This window comes from Macaca thibetana, chromosome 16 (assembly GCF_024542745.1).
Source record: "Macaca thibetana thibetana isolate TM-01 chromosome 16, ASM2454274v1, whole genome shotgun sequence".
In the NCBI taxonomy this organism is placed as follows: Eukaryota; Metazoa; Chordata; class Mammalia; order Primates; family Cercopithecidae; genus Macaca; species Macaca thibetana.
The window spans coordinates 35770836-35796426 of NC_065593.1; the positions used below are offsets into that span (position 1 = coordinate 35770836).

The window sequence follows — 25591 nt, forward strand, 5'->3', positions numbered from 1 at the left end:
TTGGTCTGAGAAACAGAAGGTATGGTTTATAGCTTCCACTTTGCCCTAATTAGCACTATGTCTTAAATCAAGTCCTTTTTCTGTTTGAACCTCAATGTTTATATCTCTAAAATTTTAACACCTAAACAGATTTTAATGCCCAACCCAGTATATACCTAATTAATAGAAAATAAAAATTACAAGGTTAACAGTGGAAAAAAATAGGATGCAGAGCCCTACATAGTCACTAAAATCAAGCTACAGATTTGGCTCTGTACTTCCTGGTAGCCAAAGCAAAAAGAGAAATATGATGCTATAAATTTCCAGTTTCCACAAAAGATAAAGCATACCAGGTTTTCACCAGAGACAAAGCTTTTCAGAGAAACTAGGTTCTAAAAGCGTTTCTCCCATGAACTTCTTAAAGGGGGCATTGAATCTGTAGCTAGTCTTCAATATAAACCCTTATAAGAACTACAGTAACAAGTTATGTAAAGCTATTTCTGACAGACACTGAAGCTCAACTCAGTAAAAATAACAATGGAGGGGTTGACACAATGGCGCATGCAGATGGCCCAGCTTAATCAAGTCTAAAACCAAGAATGCCACAGGAGCAGATAGACAACATGTCTTCCAAAAACTTCCGTAACTATTACTTCTTCCAGGTGGATGCTGGGCAGCGGTCAGTGTGCGAATAGACGGTTTCTAAATTCCATTCCAGTTCAAATAGATGTAAGTGGCATTTTCAGTCTTCACTCACTTATAGTAAGAAGTCCTTCTCTGAACCCACCACACACTGTCCACTCCCAAATCAATGGATTGAGAATGGATTCCTCTGAGCCAGAGAGAGGGGAATCCACCTATTAATATTAGTGCTGTTATTAATAGCTAGCACTGAGTGCTTAGGTGCCAGGCTCTGTGCCTGGCTTCCCCTGCAGTCTCATTTAATCCTCCCATCAGTCCTGTGTGATGCGAACTATTATTAGTATCATTTTACAAATAAGGAACAAAGATTTAGAGAATTTTAGTAGATTGCCAAGGTCACAGAGCTAATTATCCAGGTCTTTCTGATTCCAAAGTCCAGGCTCTTAGCCCCACATATAGTGCCTCCTGGTATTAATGAAATGTGATTACTGATAGAAATGCTAACATTTGTTAGAAGAAAACAAACAGTGAGGCCTAGAATAAGGTTACTGGGGTAGATAAGAGTTGTTTATTATTAATAACAACAAAATAACAACGGAGCTTTTGGAGCCTTTGCCAACCTATAAATGGAATAAAGGAATGAAAACTATTGTAAAAAGCAGACATAGTGCAAATGAAAGTAATTCTGAGAATACTATGTTATCCCAGAAAAACAGAATTATCTTTTCCTCTTCTCTTAAACTATATTTCTTCCTCTAGAGATTCTAAACCTTGGTTCTCTTGGTCATTCATGCATTCAACCAACAAATATTTATCCAGTGTCTACTCCACACCAAGCACTTTTAGCAGTAAGCAAGACAGAAAAGCTCTCAAGCTTCCGTGTCGGCAAACAAGTAGATAATATATTTCCAGACGGTATTAAAGTGCTTTGAAGAAAATAAAGTTAAGGGGATTAAGAGAGGCTGAGGGGCAGAGAAGGGAGGAGGAGCTGTTCTAGATAACTGGTCGTCAGGAAGGAGCTCTGAGAACCAAGTGAGAGTCAGCCATGCAAAAATTTGGAGAAAGAGCCAGGCCTGGTGGCTCATGCCTGTAAACCCTTGTCAGAGGCTGAGGCAGGCAGATCACCTGCGGTCAGGAGTTCAAGACCAGCTTGGACAATATGGTGAAACTCCGTCTCCACTAAAACTACAAAAATTAGCCGGGTGTGGTGGGGTGCGCCTGTAATCCCAGCTACTTGGGAGGCTGAGGCAGGAGAATTGCCTGAACCAGGCAGGCAGAGGTTGCAGTGAGCAGATCATACCACTGCACTCCAGCCTAAGCAAGAGCAAAACCCTATCTCAAAAAAAAAAAAAAAGAAAAAGAAAAAGAAAAAAAAGAAGAAAGAAAAGAAAAATTTGGAGAAAGAGCATCCTGGAAAGAGGTACTACCAGTAGAAAAGCCCCATGACAAAAATAAGTATGGCATGTTTCAGAAACCTCAAAAAGGTGAGCGTTTCTCAAGCAGGAAGAAGCAGAGTGGACACGGTGGAGATTGGTAAGAGATGAGGCAGAAGACAGGGGAGTAGGTGGTGCCTACAGGGAAAGGAATTAGATTATATCTGAAGGACAATTTGCCATTGGCAAATTGGCGACAAGAGAATAGCATATTCTGTTTTACTTTTTTTTTTTTGAGATGGAGTCTCGCACTGTCGCGCAGGCTGGAGTGCAATGGCGCAATCTCGGCTCACTGCAACCTCCGCCTCTCAGGTTCACCTCAGCCTCCCGAGTAGCTGGGACTACAGGTGCCCGCCACCACGCCTGGCTAATTTTTTTTTTTTGTATTTTTAGTAGAGACGGGGTTTCACCGTGTTAGCCAGGATGGTCTCCGTCTCCTGACCTCGTGATCCGCCCGCCTCTGCCTCCCAAAGTGCTGGGATTACAGGCGTGAGTCACCACGCCCAGCCTCTGGGGTTTACTTTTAAGATCACCAGTGTTATATCCACAGCTCCCAGGTAAACAAACCCAGGCAGTACAATACTTGACAGACTCAAGTGTATCACCTTTTGTTAAGGACAATGTCACTGAAAACTAACAACTCTAAAAAATATCTTTAGCCTGCAGGGCCTGGCTGGCTTTCCACCATTACAGGCTCAAGTTGAAAATTATGCTTCTGGCCGGGCGCGGTGGCTCAAGCCTGTAATCCCAGCACTTTGGGAGGCCGAGGCGGGTGGATCACAAGGTCAGGAGATCGAGACTATCCTGGCTAACATGGTGAAACCCCGTCTCTACTAAAAATACAAAAAACTAGCCGGGCGTGGTGGCGGGCGCCTGTAGTCTCAGCTACTTGGGAGGCTGAGGCGGGAGAATGGCGTGAACCCGGGAGGCGGAGCTTGCAGTGAGCCGAGATCACGCCACTGCACTCCAGCCTGGGAGACACAGCGAGACTCCGTCTCAAAAAAAAAAAAAAAAAAAAAAAAAGAAAATTATGCTTCTTTCTTTTCCAAAACTTTATACCTTTTTATGCTCAGGGGAATGCAGTTGTCAGAGCACCTAGTGGTTTGCGTGACAAACACTAAGGAAATGCCAAGATAATTTACAATGGGAATTGATCACATCCTCCATCTGAATCTCACTTCAACATCTCTTCCTTCTGGCTTTTCCAATCCTGGGACATCTCATCCCTTGCCATCCTTTTGTTGCTTTTTCTCCATATGCTCAAAACTAAACATTCTGAATGTGAGCTGCTTGGCCAAACTGAACATTATTAAAGGTAATTTTTAAAATCCCATGCTTAATGTTCCCATAAGACACACCTTTAGCAAGAAGGGCTACGGTTGAACTTCAATTTGGATAAAGTCCTTTTTGAAGCTAAATCGTAGCTTTCATTAATTCAAATAAATGTATCCTACCAATATGTCTGGACACAATAACTAAGAGGGAAAAATCTAACCTGTGGCTGCATCAGGTGTGTGTGTGTTTGTGCCTGAAGGCAGAGATAACAGCATCAGAAACTGGAGGCCTAACAAGATTCACCTGCACTCAGGGACTGGGCCATTACAATGGGAAGTAACCAGGACTGGGGTAGCCCAGGAGGTATGGGAACTTGTGCCTTTGCTAAGACCTGATGGTAGACAAAATCCTGACTCCTCACCCCCCTCCCCTCAAATAAAAAGAGTTACCAGCCTGCCTTTCCCCCAGGCTACACAGTCTGGATACTAAACAAAATCAACCTTTTCTTTAGCTGGCCAATTGTGAATCCCCCAGGCACAATGACTATGTGGCTGCCTGCAAAACCGTTAAAAATCATTAAAACAACGAAAAATTCACATAATCTATGAACAGCACAGCAACACTCACGCAACTCATTGGCACTACTCACATCTCCAACCCCCACACACCTAGAAACATCTCCTGGTACACAACACTGTGCAGCAGCCCTCAAACAGGCTGGAGTGGAGAGCGAGGGATACCAGTCTCTTAAAGCCAACTGGTTCATGGCAGTTGAGAAGAAACAATACTGTGCCTTTAGACTTTTCAAAGCCTAAGCCAGTGTGATTGGCAGCTGAGTGATTTTGGGATTGCAGAGTATGGGGTCACATACCTGACTGCACTTCAGAGCCAAGTAAATACCTTTCACTGTTCCCTGCCTCCAGTTCCCACTAGATCAGGGGCTCTTATCAAGCACCTGCATCACAATCTCATGGGTCCCTTTGTAAAAATGCAGATTCCTGTGGCCCACTGAAAATAAACATCTGCCGAATAGCCTGACAAACTGTATTTTTAAACACGACCCAGGTCATCTTTATACACGTTTTAAGTTTGAGGACCTCTGCCCTAAAGCGATGCTTCTCAAACTGTGGGTCAGGACCTGCTTGGTCAGGAAATCAAATTAATGGGTCGTAACCAGCGGTTGATTATTTTTTAATGAAGTAGAAAAAAAAAAAAAAAACTTTAAAACAGAGCACACTGCAGGTAGAAAGGGTAATTATTGTTCTCTGAAACTTATTTCAGTTACAGACCTGTATGCACTGCAGGTCCCACTCAAAGTCTGAAAACCACACTCCTAGAGGGAAGAAGGAAAACGGTTCTCTTGTGCATGGTGTTTATTTTCCATTTTCCACCCCTAACTCCAAGCATCTTGATTTTGGTTCAAGCACAGAAATACCAAGACAGATCCAAGAAATGCTATCATTGAATGTTAACCTGCCGCGGCAAAGCCCAGCTGAGGAAGGGGATGAGGCTCCCACTGCACTCCTGCCTGAGACCCGATCATGGAGCTGGGGACAGGGGATGGTGCCAAGGGGGAAGTCTGCACAGCTCTCCCCAGGCTGGGCCTGTTTCTGGGGAAAAGAACTTGCAGCCACTCAAAACACAGTTTAGAAGAATGAAAATGTTCCTCACCGGAGGCAAGACTCAGTCACTCACAGGCCAGGTGGCCCCCAGAGCCAGGAGAGCACGGGGGAGCAAAAACCATGTGAAATCAAGTCCCACCCCAGAGCCAGTGAGGTGGTTTACCGAACTTCTTGCACCTCTAATGCTCCGTAAGGCACAGGAAAGCTGACCGCTACCCTTCTTACCCAATGCTTTGGGACAAGGAAGAGCAAGGAAGGAAGGGCAGGGAGAAAAAGACAGCTGTCTCGTTAGCCTTCAGATTCACCAAAGGCAAGGACTCACTCAAGAGCCTCCCAAGTTGCAAGGACAGCAAAATCAGCAGAAAAGCCAGAAAGCAAAACCCCCGGAAAGCTTCGGAGCAGTTCCCTGGGGCCATTCACAGCGGCGGGACTGGAGGGCGGGAGAGGGTGCAGCTCCGCACCAAGCGGAGGAAAACGGGACACTCGCTCACCTGGCTTTTTAAACTCTCGCACAGAGGTAGCAATCTTCTGGACAAGAAGTCCAAAAGAACAGGTGTCCCCCACCCCTGCACGCCCCCAAGACCGGAGGAAAGCCCACCACTCTGGGAAAGACACCAGAGGAGGTCGGCGGCCAACTACGGTAAACTGGAAGTGGCGAAAGGTCGGGGCCGCCCCTAAGCGCCAGCTCCGGGGAGGCGCTCGCGGCAGAGGCCCCCGCGTTCCGTTGGGCAGGACTTCGCGCCCACCCCCTTGGCAAGGACACCGGGGAGGCGCCAGGACGCGGCCAGGCAGGAACTCGACTGCGGTTACCTCGGTTCGGGCCGGGGCCGACGACACGCTCCGAGAAATTTCGACGGCGCCCAGTCCCACAGTGGGAGGCCCCCAGGGCGGTGCCCTGTGTCCAAGTGAAGTGTCCCCAGGACTCTCCAAAGGAGACGCGGCGTCACGAGTGGACGGAGGGCGTCTCCAGCCCCACCCGGACCCCACGGAGTCCGAACCCGCGGGGACGACGAAGAGGAGGAAGCGGCGATCCCAGCTCCGCGCCCCCACCCCAAACCTGGCCCCGCAGACTTGCCCGGCCCCTGCCGTGCGTCTCCCACCCCGACCGGGGGTCCCCCGCCCCGGGCTCTCTCAGTGAGCAGCCGCGGGCCCGGCAATGTTTGTAAACAAACCGGTCACGTGGCCCGGCTGCGGCTCCCCGCCCCCGGCGCCCGCGGCCCCCACGGGGACCCCACGCGGAACCGAGAGCACCGCACCTCCAACCCCGCGCAGGCCCGGCCGGGGGAGTCCGGGGTCCGGGGCCGGGGACCCAGAGCCCGCGCTGACAGTGCGCCCCACGCCCACGCGCGACCAGCCCGCGCCGCACTCCGGCGCACTCACCCGGCGGCAGGCGGCCCCGTCCGGCCAGCGCGGGGCTCGGCTCCGCGGCGGTGCGCAGCGGCGAAGCGCGGCCCGGATGGGGCTCGGGCTACCGGCGCGCTCTTAAAGCCACAGTCTCCGCCACTGCCGCGGCCGCCACTCCGCATCCCTCCGGGTCCGGGCCGGGGGCTACCCCGTGACGGACGCACCCCCGCGCCTATCCCCTCGACTCAGCACATAGCAACACGCCGCGGGTTGGCCGGGCGCAGCCGCAGCCCATCCGCGCAGAGCCAATCATCAGAGGACGGAACTCCGCCCCCCGCTTCCCCGGCCGCCCACTCCCCCACCCCTCGGCCCGGCCCGGCTTGGCCTGGGCGACAAGAGTGAGGCTGGTCCGGGTCCCGCCCGTCCGGGCAACTTGCCGGAGGGGCAGGGACCCATAGTGACAAAGCTGGGTGGGCTGTCAGCGCCTAGGAGGACGCTGTTTATTTAGGTTTGGGGTTTGTCCCCAGGGCAGGGCTGGGATTCCCAGAACCTGGGTTGTATTTGGGGCCGGGGGGATTTGCAGTGCTTCTCCTTGGAGGCTCAAGATAGTCATTCCTTTCTTACTTTTTAAACCTCGCCCTAAGCCATAGCTTAAATTACCAGAAGTGGCCCTCAGGACCCGGGGCAATTGAATTTAAAACGATAGTCCGGGTTCCACCCAGCCCACCCATGCCCTGCTCAGAAGCCAGGCATTTCCCCTCTTCTCTCTTTCCTGCTAGTAATTTCGGCGAATTAAAAGTACGAAAGGGGCTTAGAGGAATTGAAGACCGATCTATTGCTGCTAATTTTCCATGACTTTTAGAGGCAGATGACGATGGTTAGAGTGGGATGGTCCGAGTGACCAGAGGGGAGGAGTCCACGTTCTGGATCATTGGGGTGGTGCTTTTCAAGGAAGAGCAGGTTAAAAAATAACCTCATGGCAGTCAGGAATCCAGGGAGGCACCAGGTGGGTGGAGTGGGGCAGTTTCCCAGCAGGAAGACAGGTCAGTTTGATAAAGAATGTAGGCACGGACAAGGTGAACAGAGCAGGTTCTGCCTTTCACTCAAGACACTGGGGTTCCGCAGTTCCTCTGGGAACTCCTCGTCCAAGGAAACTAGTGATTTACTGTGCAGCTATCAGGATGTGGGGTGCTGCAGGAAGTGCAGCTGACTCCCCGCCTTCCACACACTGGTTTGCACGTACACCCAGAATGCTGGCTCACCTGCATCTCCACCCAGCTGTCTTTCAAATATGCTTGGTCAACCAAATTGTATTCAGTTAATGTCTATTGCATGTGAATCCCGTCCCCAAAGTTAGTGAAAACAACAAAACACCCCAAATACCTCAGTATTGTGGTGCTGACATATCAGCATCAGATTTGCAGTTTCAGTGTAAACAGAGGCTATGTCATGGTTCACAACTGACTAGAGAGTCTAAAAGGCGGGGGGGGGGGGGGGGGGGCGGGGGGGCGGGGAATGCTTTCAGATGGGAAGGAATCACAAACAAGAACTGTTTAGCATTTAATCCTTAATCTAAGATGTCATGGATTCTTTAGATTAGCAAGAGCTTGCTGTCTCGCCCTGATCTGCTTCTTGAGCATGTTTCTTTGTCTCTCCAGGCCTAGGTTTCCACAGTTTAAAAGAAGGAGGGTTGAAATAGGATGATCTCAAGTCCCTTCCAGCTCTGAAATTTTAAGTAGGACCAGAAAGTCATGTTTGTTACGTTTCCGCAATATTGTGCGAGCGAATATTTGTGTTGCCACATCACCACTTCCTAACAGTAGATGCTGAATTAGTTTAACACCCAGGATATTGGTACGTTATGTAACAAGACTGGTGGCTACTGTTTCTGTTTAAATAAAAGATAATGTTAGCTAAAAAAGACTAGCCTGGTACCGTGGTTTCAGAGGGAGCTCTGAGGACCCCTTCAGGCCTGCTGTGTGTATGCAGGGGACTGGAAGAGGCCCTAGACCTTAGGGCCAGGAGACAATAGAACCAGCCAGCCAGCCAACAACAAAAAAAGTATTAAGCCTGATCGTGCCTCCTCCAAGTCAAAAAGAGCCAAGCATTTTGAGCTGGGAAAGGAGAAGGGAGAGATGAAACAAATAGATTCAACTTCTCTTCTCTGAACCCAGAGAGGGAGAGGGGCCCTTGAACTGTCCCTCAATAAATTTTCTCAGTGCCTACTATGGACAGAATTTCCTGCTTGACTAGGATGATAGTATCTGAAAAATCTACTGAGAGGAGAGACGCTGAGGCCAATGGAGAGTTGGTGAAATGAGACAGATGTTTATCCTGGAAAGCAAAAAAGAGATGGAGAGAGAGAGAGAAATAAACGAATTTGTTCAAAGTCAGCCAAGGCTTAAACAAACAAACAAACAAAAACTCCTGCTGCTAAAAGTTTGAGAGATTCCTGGCTTCACAGATTATCAGTCTGCCTTTGTCAATGGAAGAGTACCTCTGTCTCCTCTGTGTGAAGCCAAATTCATTCATTCCCAGAGCCTTCACGGCATATTTTCCAGCGACCTCTCACTAATCCCATCTTCCCACTATTGCCATATTGGTGCTATTGCTGCTGTGAACAGAGTCACTTTTACGTGTTCACCTTACTCAACCTCTCAACCTGCATATTATTAATTTGAAATAATTAATTACATCTTCCTTCCCCTCACCACCCAGCCACCTCCCAGTTCATCAACAGGTCCTGTCAGTTTCACTTCACAAATATGTATTTGCTCTGAACACATATGCCTCTGCTGCTGCACCCTGGTTGGAGCCACCAACATCTCTTGCCTAGAATAAGCAACAGCTTCTCAACTGATCTCCCTGCTTCCAGCCCATTCTCTGTGCAGCAGCCAGATGGTACTTCTTCTAAACAAACTCCTTCTGGTGGCCCACAGGCCCTAGTAACCAGGCCTGCCAACCTCTCTGGTCTTCCACCAACTGTCCTTTGCTCAAATTGCTGCAGTCAAGCTGGCCTTTTTTCTGTTCCTCATCCTGTCGTAGGGTGTTTGTATTTGCCATCCCCTCCACCTGGAACACCTTGTCCCCAGAAGGCTGCCTCTTCACCATTTGGTTCTGAGGTCAAATGCGGGGTGCGGTGGCTCACGCCTGTAATCCCTTTTGGACTTTGGAATGCCAGAGCAGGCAGATCACCTGAGGTCAGGAGTTCGAGACCAGCCAACATGGTGAAGCACCATCTCTACTAAAAATACAAAAATTAGTTGGGCATGGTGGCAGGCGCCTGTAATCCCAGCTTCTTGGGAGGCTGAGTGAGGCAAGAGAATCGTTTGAACCCGGGAGGCAGAGGTTGCAGTGAGCCAAGATCACGCCACTGCACTCCAGCCTGGGAGACAGAGCGAGACTCTGTTTCAAAAAAAAAAAAAAGCCTCCTCCAGAGAGGAGGATTGCCCATTCATACATGCCGTGCCCCCTTTCTATCATAACCCCAGTTTATTTTCTTCATAATACGTATCACTCTCTGAAATCATCTTGTTCATTTCTTTGTGCTTTTTTTTTTTTTTTTTTTTTTTTTTTTGGTCCCATCTAGCTCTGAAGTGTAAACTCTGTATAAACATCAGGGACCTGTCTGTCTTGCTTCCTGTTGTGTCCCAAGTGCCAAGAACAGTGACTAGCACTCAACAGATTTTTGAATGACTATCTGAACAAATGCATGAGTGTACCTACTGCCTCATATCTTTGTCCCTGCGGTTTCTTTCACTTGGAATATTGTTCTCTCCTTTATCCCCCTTCCCCGCCCCTCAGCCCTTTCCTCTCATCCCGTCTCAAATCCATTTGCCTGATGATTCAGTCCAAAGATTGGATCAACTATCACTTCTGTGGAAGAATTTCCCGTAGCCTCCCCAGAAAAATAGTTTTTCCTCTTCTTAGTACCCTACATAGTACTTTACTCAGAGCTCCATTACGTCACCCCACACTCCACACTTCCAATTAAGAGTTATCAGTTATCTCTCCTCTCTGCCAGTCCCTCTTGGGCTGGAACCTTATCAGATCATCCTTGTATTTTCAGCACCTGGCACATGGTAGGCCCTCCCTAAAGGTTTATATCTGAGTTGAATCCAGTGGGAGTCCAAGCAGAAATTGATAGGATCTGTTCTCAGAGTATACTGATCAACAGATAGCAGTCTTACTTTGTAGTATGATAACATTAAACTTGAAACTTTAGTTTGTTCTATATAAAAGGGACAAACTACATTTTAAAAATCACAGTACAATGGAAACTTCCTGAAGGCTAGAGGCCACCAGGCTCTCACACTACATACCACCTGGGAAAATGGCCAGCTCTGCCTGTGTAGGAGAGAGAGCTGTTCCTCAGAGGTCACACCATACCCCCTCCAACCCCCACTCCAGTAAAGTCCCATGACATTGCATCACAGACGAGGGCCTGGTGCCGTCTTCCCGCAGACACATGATGGTAACAGTGCTTTGTTTCTTTATGTACAATAAATGCTTTCTCTGATCCCCATCCAAGTCTCTTATTTTCGGTCATGAAAGTGGCTGATTCTGTGCCTTTCAGACTGTTAACAAGGGAGGGTTGTACCTTGGGCTTCTTGAATGCTTTAAAAAAACATTTGCTACCATTTATTGAGCACATATTGTGTGCAGAGCAGTTTCTCTTCCATCTAGTTATATTTAATCCTCAAAGCAACCAGCAAGATAGATATTTCCCTCATTTTAAAAAGGAGCTGATGCTATGAAATTTGAACCCTGATCCAACTGGCTTCAAAACCTAATCATTCTTTTTCTTCTACGCTGTCAAAGACTAAAACTGCTTACCTTCTGTTACCCTGAAATATCCCAATCGCCTTTACAAGAAAACAGCCAAAGATCAAACTACTCCACAAAGCGAAACCCTATGCCAATCTAAATGATCTGGAAGCAAGAGTGGTGAGGGCTTAGCACCTCCCTCTTAACTACAGTAAAAATCATTTATTTGGTGCTTCCTATGTTTTAGAAACTGGTATAGACATGTTACATGCATTGTTTAATTTAATCTAATATTCACAACAACCACAGGTCTACATTTTTAAGCATAATTCCAAAGTTCAAAAAGCTCTGAAAATCCAAAGTTAGTTTGACATGGCTCACTTGATGGCAAACCTTATCTGACATGAGGTCATTTCTAGTCTTTATTAATTTCACCTAGAATATCCATATGTTTCTTGTAGAAATATTGAAGTTTGAAAGAGTACAAACTCAGTCTGGCAAGTTAGTTCACGCCTCTAATCCCAGCACTTAGGGAGGCCGAGGCAGGCCAATCACTTGAGGCCAGGAGTTTGAGACCAGCCTGGCCAACATGGTGAAACCCTGTCTCTACTACTAAAAATACAAAAATTAGCCAGCATGGTGGCACATGCCTGTAATCCCAGCTACGTAGGAGGCTGAGGTAGGAGAATCGCTTGAACCCAGGAGGCAGAGGCTACAGTAAGCCAAGATGGCACCACTGAACTCCAGCCTGGACGACAGAGCTAGGCTCTGTCTCTAAATAAACAAATAAATAAATACAAACTCCCTAGGTTCTCTGTAATATGCAGTATATGAGCTGAAAGATTTGGGAATCTAAAACACATCTATCTCAGGGTTTCAAATGAGAGATTGAGAACTGGCAAGTAAATGTAGGCTCAGAGAGGTTCAGTAATTTGCCCAAGGTCAGCTAGTAATGGTAATGCTAGAATTAGAAATATATGTGAGGCTGGGCAGCTAGTCAATGGTAATGCTAGGATTAGAAATACATATGATGCTGGACACGGTGGCTCACGCCTGTAATCCTACCACTTTGGGAGGCCCAGCCAGGCAGATCACCTGAGGTCAGGAGTTGGAGACCAGTCTGGTCAACATGGTGAAACCCCATCTCTACTAAAAATACAAAAAAACAAAAAATTAGCTGGTGGTGCATGCCTGTAATCCCAGCTACTTGGGAGGCTGAGGCAGGAGAATCGCTTGAACTTGGGAGGTGGAGGTTGCAGTGAACGGAGATTGCACCATTGCACTCCAGCCTGGGTGACAAGAGCAAAAACTCTATCTCAAAAAAACAGAAAAGAAAAGAAATAAATAGGCCGGGCGCGGTGGCTCAAGCCTGTAATCCCAGCACTTTGGGAGGCCAAGACGGGCGGATCACAAGGTCAGGAGATCGAGACCATCCTGGCTAACACGGCGAAACCCCGTCTCTACTAAAAACACAAAAAATTAGCCGGGCGAGTTGGCGGCGCCTGTGGTCCCAGCTACTCAGGAGGCTGAGGCAGGAGAATGGCGGGAACCCGGGAGGCGGAGCTTGCAGTGAGCTGAGATCTGGCCACTGCACTCCAGCCTGGGCGACAGAGCGAGACTCCGTCTCAAAAAAAAAGGCCGGGCGCGGTGGCTCATGCCTGTAATCCCAGCACTTTGGGAGGCCGAGGCGGGCGGATCACAAGGTCAGGAGATCGAGACCACGGTGAAACCCCGTCTCTACTAAAAATACAAAAAATTAGCCGGGCGCGGTGGCGGGCGCCTGTAGTCCCAGCTACTCAGGAGGCTGAGGCAGGAGAATGGCGTAAACCCAGGAGGCGGAGCTTGCAGTGAGCTGAGATCGCGCCACTGCACTCCAGCCTGGGCAACAGAGCGAGACTCCGTCTCAAAAAAAAAAAAAAAAAAAAAGAAATATATTTGAAACTGAAAAAAAAAATATTTGGAGCACATATGACAGACTAAGGATTAATTTTTCTGAAGACAAAGATATGAAGTGACAGTTCATGGTGGAAGTAAAAGAAATAACTTGTAAAGATATGGAAAAAGCGTTAAATCTTATAACAAGAAAAATTAAAATTACAATGAGGTGATATTTTAATCTGTCAAAATTGGCAAGTAATGGCCGGACATGGTGGCGGGCACCTGTAGTCCCAGCTACTCGGGAGGCTGAGGCAGGAGAATCGCTTAAACCCATGAGGTAGAGGTTGTAGTGAGACAAGATCGGGCCACTGCACTCCAGCCTGGGGTACATAGCGAGACTCTGTCTCAAAAAAAAAAAAAAAAAAATTGGCAAGTAGTATAACAGTTCAGTAACACTGCTTTGGAGAAGATGTGAAAAAACAGCCAGTCATATATTGTTAGCAGTAAGGTAAATTGGAATAATTTATTTCTATAGAGGACAACAATTTGGTAATCTCTCTCAAAATTAGAGATTAAAATCTCTCAAAAGTCTCAAGATTAGTATACTCAGAAATTTCACTTCTAGGAATTTATTTATTTTAATTTATTTTTATTTTACATATTTTTTAGAGACACGGGGGTTCCCTATGTCACCCAGGCTGGTCTTGAGCTCCTAGGCTCAAGCAATCCTCCCACCTACCTCAGTCTCCCAAAGTTCTGAGCCACCACACTGGCTAGGCATGAGCCACCACATCGGCTAGGAATTTTTTAAAGCATTTTTTTGGAAACAGGCTCTTGCTATGTTGCCCAGGCTGGCCTCCAACTCCTGGACTCAAGCAAGCCTTCTACCTGTCTTTCCAGTCACTGGAATTATAGGCAGGTACCACCATGCCTGGCTAGGAGTTTATTTATTTATTTATTATTTTTATTTTTTGAGACAGAGTTTCACTCTTGTCGCCCAGGATGGAGTGCAATGGCGCAATCTCTGCTCACTGCAGCCTCCACCCCCCTCGGCCTCCCAAAGTGCTGGGATTACAGGCTTGAGCCACCACGCCCAGCCAGAATTTATTTTTAAAATAACTCACACACAGTGCTGGGCGCAGTGGCTCACACCTGTAATCCCAGCACTTTGGGAGGCTGAGGCGGGTGGATTCCATGAGACCAGGTGTTGAAGACCAGCCTGACCAAACCCGGCCTCTACTAAAAATACAAAAATTAGCCAGGCGTGGTAGTGTGGGCCTGTAATCCCAGCTGCTAGGGAGTCTGAGGCACTAGAATCACTTGAACTGCAGAGGGTTTCAGTGAGCCGAGATCACGTCACTGTACTCTAGCCTGGATGACAGAGGGAGACTATCTCCAAAAAAAAAAAAAGAAAGAAAGAAAATAAAGATAACACACATGTGCACAAAGATGTATGTAAATGGATATTGTAAAATTGTTAGTATTATCAGATGACTGACTCTCTAGGGATGTAACTTTGCAATTGCTAAAGCCCATTTTACAGCTCTCTAACACTGATAATGGTGGATGATTATTTTTCTGTCCAGCAGAAGAGAACCTGAAAGGTTATTATTTTTACCGTGTGGAACATTAACTAGTTTTGTATCAAGCTTAGCAATTCAGAATTTCTTTTTTAAAAAATCAGATATCAGATTACAAGCTTCAACAAAATTTCTTTTTATCCATTGACTTTACTCATCTCAATTTTTTTTTTTTTTTTTTTTTTTTTGAGACAGTCTTGCTCGGTCGCCCAGGCTGGAGTGCCGTGGTGTGATCTCGGCTCACTGCAAACTTCACCTCCCAGGTTCAACAATTCTCTTGCCTCAGCCTCCCGAGTAGCTGGGACTACAGATGTGTGCCACCACGCCCAGCTAATTTTTGTGTGTGTGTGTGTGTGTGGTTTTTTTGTTTTGTTTTGTTTTGTTTTTTGTTTTTTAGCAGAAATGGGGTTTTACCATGTTGGCCAGGCTGGTCTTGAACTCCTGGTCTTAAGTGATCTGCCTGCCTTGGCCTCCCAAAGTGTTGAGATTACAGGAATGAGCCACTTCTCCCAGCCTTATCTCAATTTTCATATTCTCTTTTGAAATGACAATTTCTCTTTTGAAACAACAATTCTACCCACAGTCCATTGGTCAAAGAAAATCATATGGCCAACCACAAAGTCAAGAGTGAAAGGAAGTCATACTCTATCTTCTTTACTGATAGAGTATCCAAAGTTACAGAGCAGAGAGCATGATATATAACCTACCATAAGGAGTAGCAAACAACAATCCAGTCTATTATAGTGCTCGGTAAATATGTGTTGAATGAATGAATGAAGAGTAAACAAACTCTAGGATTTAAATGCAAGAAAAACATGCTACACAACAATTGTACAAAGTATGCCATCATTTGTTTTAAAATATACACTTATGGCCAGGCGCGGTGGCTCACGCCTGTAATCCCAGCACTTTGGGAGGCTGAGATGGGCAGATCGCCTGAGGTCAGGAGTTCGAGACTAGCCTGACCAGCATGGTAAAACCCGTCTCTACTAAAAATACAAAAATTACCCAGTCGTGGTGGTGGGCGTCTGTAATAACTGTGGTTGCTGCTGGAGAAGAAAACGGGGAGACTGGAGGTTAAGGATGAAAGGGAGCCTTTCCATTTAGTATCATGTGTATGCATTGCTATTAAACAATAAATTCTCTAAGGAGAGAATAGAAAGAACAACCAAAGACTGATTATAGGGTCCACGCCCTAAAACCCTCTTCTATACACTATTTTGATTAAGTATGGATTTCTTCTTCTTTTTGTTATTAATTCATTGCAGACACACTGAGCATAGGATCTCTTCTGTCTCTAGTTCCTCCAGACTTACTTACTGCACAGAACTAGTTATAACAAAAATCCAACCAATTTTTAAATGTTCTACAGCAGTTTTTTTTTTTTTTTTTTATTTTTTTTTGGAGACAGAGTCTCATTCTGTCGCCCAAGCTGGAGTGCAGTGGCACAATCTCGGCTCACTGCAACCTCTACCTCCTGGGTTCAAGCAATCTCCTGCCTCAGCCTCCCAAGTAGCTGTGATTACAGGTGCCTGCCACCATGCCTGGCTAATTTTTGTATTTTTAGTGTACAGACGGAGTTTCACCATGTTGGCCAGGCTGGTCTCAAATTCCTGACCTCAGGTGATCCACCCGCCTCACCCTCCCAAAGTGCTGTGCTGGGATTGCAAGTGCAAGCCACTGTGCCCAGCCCTACAGCAGTTTTTTTTTCCGTTTTTTTGTTTGTTTGTTTGTTTGTTTTTGATACAGAGTCTTGCTCTGTCACCCAAACGAGTCCAGTTGCACGATCACAGCTCATTGCAACCTCAGCCTCCTGGCCTCAAGCAATCCCTCCCATCTTAGCCTCCAGAGTAGTTGGGATTACAGGCGTATGCCACCACATAGGCTAATTTGTGGTTTTTTTGTGTCTTTTTTTTTTTTTTTTTTTTTTTGTAGGGATAGGGTTTTGCCATGCTGCCCAGGTTGGTCTCGAACTCCTGAACTCAAGCGATCTACCTGCCTCATCCTCCCAAGTGCTGGGATTACAAACTTGAGCCACCATGCTCAGCCTTCTACAGCAGCATTTTCTTTTTTTTTTTTTTTTTTTTGAGACGGAGTCTCGCTCTGTCGCCCAGCCCAGGCTGGAGTGCAGTGGCGCGATCTCGGCTCACTGCAAGCTCCGCCTCCCGGGTTCACGCCATTCTCCTGCCTCAGCCTCCCGAGTAGCTGGGACTACAGGCGCCCCCAACCGCGCCCGGCTAATTTTTTGTATTTTTAGTAGAGACGGGGTTTCACCGTGGTCTCGATCTCCTGACCTTGTGATCCGCCCGCCTCGGCCTCCCAAAGTGCTGGGATTACAGGCGTGAGCCACCACGCCCGGCCTACAGCAGCATTTTCAAACTCAGTAGAAGCCTCCCCATTCCTGGGAAGCCTCGTAGGTGAAGTCGCTAAGGAAATAAGAGTAAATTTGTTTCCCATGATTCCTTCAACCAGATTAGCTCTTTTAGCTATGCTGCTCCTGAGTAAATAAAACCATTCTTTTAGGCCAGGCTTGGTGGCTCACGCCTATAATCCCAGCACTTTGGGAGGCCGAGGTGAGCAGATCTCCTGAGGTCAGGAGTTCAACACAAGCCTGGCCAAGATAGAGAAACCCCGTCTCTACCAAAAATACAAAAATTAGCCAGGCGTGGTGGCGCACACCTGTAATCCCAGCTACTCAGGAGGCTGAGGCAGGAGAATCGCTTGAATCCAGGAGGCAGAGGTTGCAGTGGAGCCGAGATCATGCTACTGCACTCCAGCCGGGGAGACAGAGTGAGACTCCCTCTCAAAAGAAAACAAAAAAACAACAACAAAAAACCCGTTCTTTTAATAGTGAAACATGGCAATGACTGTGGCTTCCTCATACTTTGTGGGTGTGTATAGTCAAGTGTAGTCCATGGGCACTCCCAGAACTTCAGATATAGTACCTCTCAGAGAGTAGCAATAAGGAAAATCAAAATATGATGGAAGAGATTAAACATCTACACAAAAGATTCACCTTGTCAGCAAGTAGGTGGCTAGAGATTTGGAGCCATCTATATCCAATCACAGGGATTAGGGCATAATTTTTAGGCCCTAATTTAAGAACAATTGTATATGCTATTTTATCCAAAGCTGTAAAATATTCTAGTCTCTGAGTGAATCCATTGTATTGTATATTGTCTGAAGAATAGCCTCATGAACTACTGAGGTATCCCAGGGAAGAATAAAAACATCACAGCTGGCCAGGCGCGGTGGCTCACACCTGTAATCCTAGCGCTTTGGGAGGCCGTGGCAGGCGGATCACAAGGTCAGGAGATTGAGACTATCCTGGCTAACATGGTGAAACCCCGTCTGTACTAAAAATACAGAAAAATTAACCGGGCGTGGTGGTGGGCGCCTGTAGTCCCAGCTACTCGGGAGGCTGAGACAGAATGGCGTGAACCCAGGAGGGGGAGCTTGCAGTGAGCCAAGATCGCAGGCGTTAGCCACCACACCGAGCTGAAAAAAGTGATTTCTGCAGAGCAAGAATTTCAGCCAGGTGCAGTGGCTCACACCTGTAATCCCAGCACTTTGGGAGGTCAAGGCGGGTGAATCATCTGAGGTCAGGAGTTCAAGACCAACCTGGCCAATATGGCAAAACCCCATCTCTACTAAAAATACAGAAATTATCTGGGTGTGGTGGCTTCCACCTGTAGTCCCAGCTACTTGGGGGCTGAGGCAGGAGAATTGCTTGAAACCAGGAGGCAGAGGTTGCAGTGAGTTGAGATTGTGCCACTGCACTCCAGCCTGGACGACAGAGCAAGACTTTGTCTCAAAAAAAAAAAAAAAAAAAAAATTAGCTGGGCATGGTGGCATGACCCTGTGGTCCCAGCTACTCCAGAGGCTGAGGTGGGAGGATCTGTCACTTGAGCCTGGGAGGCTGAGGTTGCAGCGAGCCAAGATCATGCCACTATACTCCAACCAACCTGGGCTGACAGAGTGAGACCCCATCTGAAAAACAAAAAAATAAAAAAAAATAAAACAGAGCAAGAATTTCTCCAACATGGCAGAAAATATCCTGCCACAGTCTCAGGTATTTCATTTGGCTTAACTGGTTATCCCTACAGAGGAACTGAACAAATCCAGCTAGGTACTATCTTTTAAGGTCATCCAACTCACGTCTTTATTATACCCTTGATTTTCAAGTGTAACTTAAGGTTCTAACTGGGCTCACCAACATGTATTTCTTTTTTATTTTTATTTTTTGAGACAGAGTCTCTCTCGTTCACCCAGGCTGGAGTTCAGTGGTGCAATCTCGGCTCATTGCAACCTCCACCTCCCGGGTTCTAGTGATTCTCATGCCTCAGCCTCCTGAGTAGCTGGGATTTCAGGCGCCTGCCACCATGGCCAGCTAATTTTTGTATTTTTAGTAGAGATGGGGTTTCGTCATGTTGGCCAGGTTGTTCTTGAACTCCTGACCTCAGATGATCCGATTGCTTCAGCCTCCCAAAGTACTGGGATTACAGACGTGAGCCACCATGCCCGGCCTCTGTGACCTGTTTTTGAACAGTGTTGATTTACTAATTTGTAAGCTTAATTGTTGCTTTGGTCTGCCCAGCACTGAGGCCCAGGCTCCCAACAGAGGTTCATCAGACAACATGACACACAAGATCAACTGAGATGCAGAGGTGAGAGTTTAAACAACAGCTCAGACCAGTGTTCTACCACGGCAGAGTGCAAACTCATTGCATGGCCAGCTACTTCTCCTTTCTGCTGCATTCTCCTTCCCTTGACTGGGCTCTTCCTTCTTTGAATGAAACATAAATAGGTCCATTTCATTTAGTCAAATGACAATATCATCTGCTGTCCTAGCAGCTTGACTGACCAGACTTTTATTTTAGCTTCGCTGCCTGGTGGGACTATTCCACCTCCATCAGTTTTGCAGGGTGATGAGCAGTCTATGCAGGCAGGGTAACATTGGGCCCCCACGGAATTGGGCAGACTTTAGATCAATTAGGACAGCAGTTCTCAGCCTTGGTTGTATGTGAGAATCACCTGGAAAGCTTTTGCAAACTACCAGTGCCACGCATGCCCTACTCCTAGGCAATTCTAATTGCCTTAATTGGTCCAGGATAGATTCTGGTCATGGATGCCTTTATTATTATTTTATTTTTTGAGACAGAGTCTTGCTCTGTCACACAGGATGGAGTGCAGTGGCATGATCTCGTCTCACTGCAACCTCTACCTCCTGGGTTCAAGGGATTCTCCTGCCTCAGCCTCCCAATTATCTGGGACTACAGGCACCCACCACCACGCCTGGCTAATTTTTGTATTTTTAGTAGAAATGGGGTTTCACCATATTGGCCAGGCTGGTCTCAAACTCCTGATCTTGTGATCCGCCCACCTTAGCCTCCCACAGGGCTGGGATTACGTGAGCCACCACGCCCAGCCATGGATCCCTTTAAAAACTCCACAAGTGTCCAGGCACAGTGGCTCATGCCTGTAATCCCAGCACTTTGGGAGATTGAGGGAGGAGGATCACTTGAGGTCAGGAGTTTGGTACCAGCCTGGCCAACATGGTGAAACCCTATTTCTACCCAAAATAAAAAAAAAAAAAAAAAATTAGCTGCTTGCAATGATGCACACCTGTAACCCCAGCTACTCAGGAGGCTGAGGCAGGAGAATCATTTGAACCTGTGAGGCAAAGATTGTAGTGAGCCAAGATTGTGCCATTGCACTCCAGCCTGGGTGACTGAACCAGACTCTGTCTCAAAAAAAAAAAAAAAAAAAAAAAAAAAAAAAGCTCCACAAGTAATCAGTGATGAGGACCATGGGCTTGGGATCTTCTATTCAAAGGGCAAATTTAAAGCTGACAAAATTTTCTTCTAAGCCTTCTGGTCTGAAGTGCACTTCAATCATCTGCACACGTTCCATTTTGCAATTAACCTACACACATATTTGCAGAAAGCTGGAAAGTAAAAATGTGTTCATGATACAATGCCATGCTCCATGGAGTGCAAGACATTTTCTCATATATTCTCTCATTTAACCCTTAAAATAACTCATTGAGGTAAGAAGGGCAAGGTATTATTATCCATAATTTTCTGGTAAGGAAATTAGTATCCTGAGTCAAAGGAGGATCCAGACTTCTGGTTTTTGTTCAGTGCCATTTAATTATATCATACCTACTCTACAGTGACAGTGAATAACCTCGACTGTCACTGTTACACAGTGGGAGGAAATATTGCCAAAGAGTTAAGAGCGAATATTTTTATTTTATTTTAAGACAGAGTTAAGCCGGGCACGGTGGCTCAAGCCTGTAATCCCAGCACTTTGGGAGGCTGAGACGGGTGGATCACGAGGTCAGGAGATCGAGACCATCCTGGCTAACACGGTGAAACCCCGTCTCTAATAAAAAATACAAAAAACTAGCCGGGCGAGGTGGCGGGCGCCTGTAGTCCCAGCTACTCGGGAGGCTGAGGCAGGAGAATGGCGTGAACCCGGGAGGCGGAGCTTGCAGTGAGCTGAGATCCGGCCACTGCACTCCAGCCTGGGCGACAGAGCGAGACTCCATCTCAAAAAAAAAAAGACAGAGTTTTGCTCTTATTGCCCAGGCTGGAGTGCAATGGCATGGTATCAGCTCACTGCAAACTCTGCCTCCCGGGTTCAAGCAATTCTCCTGCCTCACCCTCCCAAGTAGCTAGGATTACAAGTACCCACCACTATACTTGACTAATTTTTGTATTTTTAGTAGAGATAGGGTTTTGCCTCCCTGTTGGCCAGGCTAGTCTCAAACACCTGACTGCAGGTGATCCTCCTACCTTGACTTCCCAAAGTGCTGAGATGACAGGCGGGAGTCACTGTACCCAGCCAAAACCCAGGTCTTAATGTCTCATTTAAAAATATTCACTCTTGGCCGGGCACAGTGGCTCACGCCTGTAATCCCAGCCCTTTGGGAGGCTGAGCAGGCAGATCACCTGAGGTCAGGAGTTCGAGACCAGTCTGGCCAACAGGGTGAAACCCCGTCTCTACTAAAAATACAAAATTAGGTGGGCGTGGTGGCCGGCACCTATAATCCCAGCTACTCAGGAGGCTGAGACAGGAGAATCGCTTGAACCCGGGAGGCAGAGGTTTCAGTCAAGATTGCACCACTGCACTCTAGCCTGAGCAACAGAGCAAGACTCTGTCTCAAAAAAAAAAAAAAGAAGACCTGGGTTTGAATTTTAGTTTTATCACTTGCTGGCTCTGTGATCTTGGCAGATTCATAATCTCTTCGAGACTCAATTTTCCTCATCTGAATATGGTACTGGGATATAGTATCAACTTTGAAGGGATAGCAATGAGATACAATACTTGTTACTCACCTCATTCACCTCATATGATCATGCCACTTTTACACACCTGTTAGAATAGAAAGAATTATTTAAAGTAGTTAAGCCAGGCGTGGCGGCTCATGCCTGTAATTCCAGCACTTTGGGAGGCCAAGGTGGGCAGATCACTTGAGGTCAGGAATTCAAAACCAGCCTAGCCAACATGGTGAAACCCCATCCCTACTAAAAATACAAAACTTAGCCAGGTGTGGTGGTGTGTGTCCCTAATCCCAGTTACTCAGGAGGCTGAGGCAGGAGAATCGCTTGAACATGGGAGGTGGAGGTTGCAGTGAGCCAGATGGAGCCATTGCACTACAGCCTGGGCAACAGAGCAAGACCCCATCTAAAAAAAAAAAAAAAAAGGCCAGGTGTGGTGGCTCACACCTGTAATCCCAGCACTTTGGGAGGCCGACACGGGCGGATCACCTAAGGTTGGGGGTTCGAGACCAGCCTGACCAACATGGAGAAACCCCATCTCTACTAAAAATACAAAATTAGCTAGGCATGGTGGTATATGCCTGTAATCCCAGCTACTCGGGAGGCTGAGGCAGGAAAATCGCTTGAACCCGGGAGGCAGAGGCTTCGGTGAGCTGAGAATGCACCATTGCACTCCAGCCTGGGCAAGAAGAGTGAAATTCTGTCTCAAAAAAAAAAAAAAAGAATTATTTAAAGTAGTTGGACTTCTTTATTCTATTTGTGGGGAAAACAGAGATCAGACTGTTACTGTGTCTATATAGAAAGAAGTAGACATAAGAGACTCCATTTTGTTCTGTATTTGAGATGCTGTTAATCTGTGACCTGTCCCCAACACTGTCCTTGCAAGAGACATGTGCTGTGGTGACTCAAGGTTTAACGGATTTTGGGTTGTGCAGGGTGTGCTTTATTAAACAAGTGACTGAAGGCAGCTTGCTAGTTAAAAGTCATCACCATTCTCTTAATCTCAAGTACCCAGGAACACATACACTGCAGAAGGTCGCAGGGACCTCTGCCTAGGAAAGCTAGGTTTTGTCCAAGGTTTCTCCCCCATGTGACAGTCTGAAATATGGCCTCGAGGGAAGGGAAAGACCTGATCGTCCCCCAGCCTGACACCCGTGAAGGGTCTGTGCTGAGGAGGATTAGTAATAGAGGAAAGAAGGCCTCTTGGTGGTTGAGATAGAGAAAAGCATCTGTCTCCTGCCCGTCCCTGGGCAATGTAAAACCTGATTGTATGTTCTATTTACTGAGATGGGAGAAAACCACCTTAGGGCTGAAGGTGGGACACGCTAGCGGCAATGCTGCTCTTTATGCGCTAAAAAGGTTTACGGAGATGTTTGCATGTGCATGTCAAGGCACAGCACTTTTCCTTAAACTTATTCATGTCACAGAGATCTTTATTCATATGTCTTACTGCTGACCTTCTCCCTACCATGATCCTATTATCCTGCCACTTCCCCTTTTCCGAGATGGTAAAGATAATGATCAATAAATACTGAGGGAACTCAGAGACCGGTGCGGGTGCCAGCGCGGGTCCTCTGTATGCTGAGCGCCAGTCCCCTGGGCCCACTTTTTCTTTCTGTATACTTTGTCTCTGTGTCTCATTTCTTTTCTCAAGTCTCTCGTTCCACCTAATGAGGAACGCCCACAGGTGTGGAGGGGCCGGCCACCCCTTCACTGTTTAAACTTTTTTTTCTTTAGCGTCAATCTTTGCTTTTCCTAACTGATACTGCTGCATAAAGTGAAAAGATGGATTCGTTTGTGAAGGTGGCATTTCCCATGACAGTCACCAAATGATTCCCTTTAGATCAGCAATCAGATTCTAAGGCTGGGTATGGTGGGTCACACTTGTAATCCCAACACTTTGTGCAGCCAAGATGGGGGGAATCCCTTGAAGCCAGACTGGGCAACATAGCAAGATCCCATCTCTACAAAAAATAAAAATAAGAAAATTAGCTAAGTGTGGTGGCACACACCTATAGTCCCAGCTATTTGGGAGGCTGAGGTGGGAGAATTACTTGAGCCCAGGAATGCGAGGCGATGTGAACTATGATCATACCACTGCACTCGAGCCTGGGTGATGTAATGAGACGTGAGTCAAAAAAAAAAATCAGAATTCTAGGAAATTCATCATTTTAAAGCCTTCTTTGCTTATTTTACCAAGGCAATACTTGATCAGATGCTTTAAAAAAATTAATAGACAATTTTAGGCCAGGCGCAGTGGCTCATGTGTGTAATCCCAGCACTTTGGGAGGCCGAGGCGGGCAGAACACCTGAGATCAGGAGTTCAAGACCAGCCTGGTCAACATGGTGAAACACCATTTCTACTAAAAATACAAAAATCAGCCGGGCGTGGTGGCGGGCGCCTGTAATCCCAGCTACTCGGGAGGCTGAGGCAGGAGAATTGCTTGAACCCGGGAGGCAGAGGTTGCAGTGAGCCGAGATCATGCCAGCCTGGGTGAAGAGTGAGACTCTGTCTCAAAATAAAATAAAATTTGAAGGGTGGCCGGCCCCTCCACACCTGTGGGCGTTCCTCATTAGGTGGAACGAGAGACTTGAGAAAAGAAATGAGACACAGAGACAAAGTATACAGAAAGAAAAAGTGGGCCCAGGGGACTGGCGCTCAGCATACCGAGGACCCGCGCTGGCACCCGCACCGGTCTCTGAGTTCCCTCAGTATTTATTGATCATTATCTTTACCATCTCGGAAAAGGGGAAGTGGCAGGATAATAGGATCATGGTAGGGAGAAAGTCAGCAGTAAGACATATGAATAAAGATCTCTGTGACATGAATAAGTTTAAGGAAAAGTGCTGTGCCTTGATATGCATAAGTAAACATCTCCGTAAACCTTTTTAGTGCATAAAGAGCAGCATTGCCGCTAGCGTGTCCCACCTTCAGCCCTAAGGTGGTTTTCTCCCATCTCAGTAAATAGAACATACAATCGGGTTTTACATTGCCCAGGGACGGGCAGGAGACAGATGCTTTTCTCTATCTCAACCACCAAGAGGCCTTCTTTCCTCTATTACTAATCCTCCTCAGCACAGACCCTTCACGGGTGTCAGGCTGGGGGACGATCAGGTCTTTCCCTTCCCTTGAGGCCATATTTCAGACTGTCACATGGGGGAGAAACCTTGGACAAAACCTAGCTTTCCTAGGCAGAGGTCCCTGCGACCTTCTGCAGTGTATGTGTTCCTGGGTACTTGAAATTAAGAGAATGGTGATGACTTTTACCAAGCATACTGTCTTCAAGCATACTGCCTTCAGTTAAACAAAGCACACCCTGCACAACCCAAAATCCGTTAAATCTTGAGTCACCACAGCACATGTCTCTTGCAAGGACAGGGTTGGGGGTAGGGTCACAGATTAACAGCATCTCAAATACAGAACAAAATGGAATCTCTTATGTCTACTTCTTTCTATATAGACACAGTAACAGTCTGATCTCTCTTCGTTTTCCCCACAAAATTAAATTTAAATTAATAGACAAATTTTAGAGCAGTTTTAGATTTACAGAAAAACTAAACAGCATATAGAGTTCTCATATAACCCTGCCCTTGACATAGTTTCCCCTATTATTAATACTGTATATTAGTGTAGCACATTTGCTGTAATTATGCAGATTTCTTTAGTTTTTACCTAATGTCCTTTTTTCTGCTCTATTATTCCAGCCATGAGATAACTTTACATTTAGTTGCCATGTGTCCTTGGGCTTCTCTTGGTTATCATAGTTCCTCAGACATTCCTTGGT

General features: G+C 46.7%; 2 protein-coding genes across 9 annotated transcripts in view; one reads left to right on the top strand and one right to left on the bottom strand.

Annotated features, from left to right (window-relative positions):
• The window catches only part of YPEL2 (yippee like 2), a 66041-nt gene extending 59519 nt beyond the window's left edge, over positions 1-6522 (bottom strand). For 2 of the 4 annotated variants that reach the window (XR_007720377.1, XM_050764806.1), the window contains exon 1: positions 6332-6522. The gene's annotated coding sequence lies outside the window, so the exon portion shown is untranslated. Of the gene's footprint in view, positions 1-5442; positions 5518-5761; positions 5849-6331 lie in introns of those variants that run through there. The other 2 variants (XM_050764808.1, XM_050764807.1) reach the window with 2 other exon arrangements.
• Positions 1-25591, top strand: part of SKA2 (spindle and kinetochore associated complex subunit 2) — a 976874-nt gene that overhangs the window by 757790 nt on the left and 193493 nt on the right. The window contains exon 1 of one of the 5 annotated variants that reach the window (XM_050764804.1): positions 7782-7785. The exons of the other annotated variants lie outside the window; for them this stretch is intronic. The gene's annotated coding sequence lies outside the window, so the exon portion shown is untranslated. Of the gene's footprint in view, positions 1-7781; positions 7786-25591 lie in introns of those variants that run through there. 5 annotated transcript variants of the gene reach the window in all.